A 4664-nucleotide genomic window follows, 5' to 3' on the forward strand; every position below is an offset into this window, starting at 1 on the left:
TCTCTCTCTCTCTCGCCCTCTTTGTCCTTTGTTCCTTCAATAAAATTGCCACTACCTTCTTGGGTTTCTCCGTGATGCTGGATAATTTCGAGCGATTCGCGCGTATGAAATGATAATCGGGTGTGCTCTGAATATGCAGGGGAGGAATCATTATTTCATGATTCGTTGCAAGATCTGCTGGCCCAGTTTCGACAAAGTAAAACGCCCGACAGATATTAATTCACTTCTCTCGATAGGGATTTATTCGCAAACGTCCTGTCGATAGGATCACCATTCGCCAGATATTGGCAGATGGTCTCGAAATTGAAGAAACACGATAAAATCCTAACACGCGGTCTTGTAAAAGTCATTTAACGCTTAATCATCTCTCTCTCTCTCTCTCTCTCTCTCTCTCTCTCTCTCTCTCTCTTTCTTTCACCCTCCTTCTTTCTCTCTCGCGCGCGGCGCGCGAATGACAGCTCGCCGAGGCGGGAGCGTATCGCGTCGCCGGATATTTTCGCATTGTCGATTTCAAGATTCCATCAATGAAATCGTATCAACGATTAATGCCAATTAATGACGCGCGCGCGCGCGCGCGCGCTGAATCGGATCACTCACAGCCGTGTGATCACATTACTAAACATTAAATCGCGCGATTCAATTGAATTCTCTGGCGCAATGACGGACAACTAAATCCCTCGCGTGGTCTCTAAATAATATCGTTCCGGCGATGCGGCCCGCTCGCTTTCCGCGAGATTAATTTCGGAAATCGCGACATCCGCGATTTCGCCCTTCTTTTAACTCTCGACCGTCGTTGACGATTCCTCTCCCGACGGAAGGTCGCTCGATCGTCACCGAACGAGAATCAATAACCCTTCCGCCGGTAGTCCCGATTTCCCGGAAACGGTCGCCTCGCTCCCGAGACGAAACGATCCCACGGCCGACACCATCTCCGAGGAGTCGGCGCGCTTCCGACGGCGCCGTTTCGCCGTCAGCCTCGCGCGGCCAAACGCACGGCCGCATGCGCTCGTAATGATCCGGGTGGAGCCGTGGCCGGTCCTTGCGGCCGAAAGGTTGCCTTTAATTAGCATAACCGCCCCGCGTACGTACCGGCGAGCGAGCGAGTGAGCGAGCCAAGCCGTAGCGCGTTGCGCCCGCTACGAGACGGTAATATGCACCCCAACTAGTCCTTGAGTTATTGCCTGATCAATAATCTATATGTAGTACCGGCGGCGGCACCTAGTAGGGCGAGCCGCCGCCGCCGCCGCCGCCGCCGCCGCCGCCGCCGCTCCACTCCGCTGTCCGCGTAACCCGCGCAAGCACGGAGGCCATAAGCTCCGAGTCCTGAGCATCGCAGCTGCGTATCGGCCGCGTATAAATCTCCCGGTGCCGGACCCGCGCGCTCCGGCGAAAAAGGAGGATCGCTCCGCGGCGATAATTATTCGGCAGGGAGGAAACCGCCCCCGCGAGGACTCGTTTCTCGGGAAGCCTCGAGCTCCCGAGGGGAGAAAGTGCCTGTCGGGGAACGCGCGTGGTCCAGCGAGTTGGCGCTCGCGAATCCCTCATCTCGGACATTCTCGCTGAAGATTGAACAGCGAGGCTGATTCAGCCCCCACCTACGACCTTCGGAACGTTCGGTTCCTCGTGCGATTTCAGGTGTGATTTCACCGTCGCCTCGAGTCGCGGCGAGTGTCTCTCTTCGTCTCGAGCGAGACTCCGGGGAATTTCGAGGCCGCGCGGCAAACGCGAAGGTGAAGGCGGACGCGCGCTCCAGATAGGTGGATGAATTTCTATCGGGCGCGCGCTTTCGAGTAAATTTCCCCCCGGGGCGGGAAGCGGCGGAGAAAGAACGGTCGGCGTAAAGCGCAAAATAAATACAACGCGACCGGGAGAGGAAGAGAGCGCGCGCTCGCGACAAGACACCACAAAGAGACAACGGCGTGGCCGAGAGAGCAAGAGCGAGCGAGAGAGAGAGGAAGGGAGGGTGAGCGGGGGCAGCGGCGCGCGCCGGGAAAAAAGCGGTGAAAGAGGCGAGAGCGAGAGCGAGAGAGAGAGAGAGAGAGAGAGAGAGAGAGAGAGAGAGAGAGAGCGAGAGAGAGAGAGAGAGAGCGGATTCATTTACACACGGGACGATAGAGACGCAATGCGCGGTGACCCTCGTTATTTCACAAAGCGCGACGCGGCCGCGTATCGCTGTAAACGCGCGGTAAACACGCGTGAACTTCCGCGGCAAGCTTGACATCTTTCTCACCGGCGGTGGTGGCGGGAAATCGCGTGGATGCCCCACGATCACGCGGGATCTTTATACTTGAGCGAGCGGACGGGCGAACAGGTCGAGCAAGTGGGTCGCGAATTTTCCATCGTCCGATGTTACGCGCCGCCGACGTACACGAGAAGCGTGCACAGAGGGGAGACGCCCTCTCTCTCTCTCTCTCTCTCTCTCTCTCTCTCTCTCTCTCTCTCTGAAATAGTTAGCCCACCAAAAATACCCCTATTACCTGATCAATAATCTATATGCGGTACCAGGCCCCCGCCGCCCGGTGTGTCCGCGTAATCGCGCGATCACGAAACTGCGATAGAGTGGCGAGCCTTCGGAGCTTCGAGCTCCGCTGAATATTGCAGCGGCGAACAGCCGGCGAATAAATCTCCCCCAGCGAGCGAGTCTGCCGATCGTTAAAAAACCACGCGATAACTTGAGCCGGCCGATGAAAAATGCGTTAAAGTCCGGAGAAATTAAAAATTGCGCCGCACGCGCGCGCTCCCTTAACGAGCCGAGCCCGCCGGCCGATGAATTCGGAAAAAGCCCCTCCCCCCCTCTCCCCCTCCCCCTTTCCCGGCTCCTTCTCTCGCTCACCGCGCTCGGCCGTTCTCCGTGTAAATACGCGATAATTAATCGGAGGAGGCGATATTTTCGCCCCCGTGCGAGCCGTTGTGCGCGGAAAACAACCACGACGCGGAGCTCGAGGGTGGCGCGACTCCGTTAATCCTAAAACGGATCCGATCGGATCGTCCAACGGCTGCGCGTATTCGTATTTCTAATTTGCGAGCCGAGAGTTCGGGGGAGAGAGGGGGGAGGGGAGAGAGAGAGAGAGAGAGAGAGAGAGAGAGAGATGCAGTCGCGCGTGCTCTTTCGCGCGCCTACGTTGATCAATCGTTCGAATCAACACGCGCGCTCGTGCGCCGAATTTGGAGCTGAAATCGAGGAGACGCGGAGCGTTGTCGCTTGTCGCTTTAACGACACCGTCCGTTGATCACTGGCGATCGAAAAAATAGCGATGTCACTCCTTCTCTTTTCAGCCGAAACTCGACGGTTGACCGGTGGATTGTGTGTGTCTTCGGGTGTACCGACAGTGACCGACATGAATAGCTTCAACCTTCTGCGCGGCCAGGTTGTTAGGAATTTTCAGTCGCGCGCGATTTATCGTTTATCCATTATCCGAAGCGGAGGAAAAGAGCCGCTGAAAAAGCGGCGCATTCGTCAAATTTGTCGTTGGATCAAAAAGTACCGGTGACCTCACACGTGTGTCGGATGCCATTGCCGCCGGCCTGTCAACTTTGCGTTCGCGGCGGAAGATTTGTGCACGGTGAGACGAATCGACGTGGGCCGAGCGTTCTTAACTCCGCACCCTCGTTCCTGAGGGCTTCAGGGCCACGCTCTGGCCCTGATGCGCTCGCGCGGCAGTCTTGAATTTTGCGAGCGCCGTTTCGCGAGCGCTCCGAAAATTGCCAGCGATCAAACACAGCACGCGCGCGCGGATTGAATTGTGCCGGCTCGTTCGTGCGAATCGTAAACCCGTTGGTTCCCTCTTCCCTCTCCAGCTCCGCCGCCAGAGCGTCACGTCCCTCTCCCTCCCTCTGTTTCACCCTCTCTCGTTGCCACTGTCGCTCCTCACACGGATTGCTGCTGATTTCACGAGCCTGTTGAGTATCGGACCGCGCTTTATGACCGGCCGGTTCTTTGGCGACCGCCGCGCGAGAATCATCCCGCGCGAAAATCACTCGCGTGCGACCGGACGGCGCCGATTGGGCGCGAGTTCGGCGGAGGAAAAATGGGAAAGGTTTAATAAGCCACGGAAAAATGAGAGAGAGAGAGAGAGAGAGAGAGAGGGAGGGGGGAAGGAAGAGGGAGAGAAAGAAATTTAATAAACGCGCTAACACACCCGGCTCGGCTACGATGAGTCCGCGCTGTGATTAAAAAAATTGATGGAAACGAAAAATATAAAATTTCGCCGGCGAGTGAAAGTAACCGAGTGGCGGGATTGTTGTCAAGAGGACGTGAGTGTGTCCACCGGACACGGTGTGACGCACGATTGACATTAATACGTGGAAAAATCGATAACAATAATGGCAGAAATTAATAAGCCGCGCAATTAACGCGCGATACAGAGAGAGAAAGAGAACGGCGAGAGAGAGAGAGAGAGAGAGAGAGAGAGAGAGAGAGAGAGAGAGAGAGAGAGAGAGAGAGAGCGAGGCAAGTCGCGAGTACTGAAACTTACTAGCCGCCGAACGACGTTTGTCGATTATAAATTTTTCAATCCGAGTCCACTCCGCGCACCCTCCCCTCTCCTTCACCCCCTTCGCGCCCCTCAGCCTCGGCGAAAATGCAGGACCAGAGCAGATTACCAGCGCGGAATCGGAGCGTAGAATTCGAGATTTTAATCCGCGGAACCTGCGCTCGAATACAA

This window comes from Harpegnathos saltator, unplaced genomic scaffold (genome assembly GCF_003227715.2).
Source record: "Harpegnathos saltator strain DR-91 unplaced genomic scaffold, Hsal_v8.6 scaffold364, whole genome shotgun sequence".
Taxonomy (NCBI): Eukaryota; Metazoa; Arthropoda; class Insecta; order Hymenoptera; family Formicidae; genus Harpegnathos; species Harpegnathos saltator.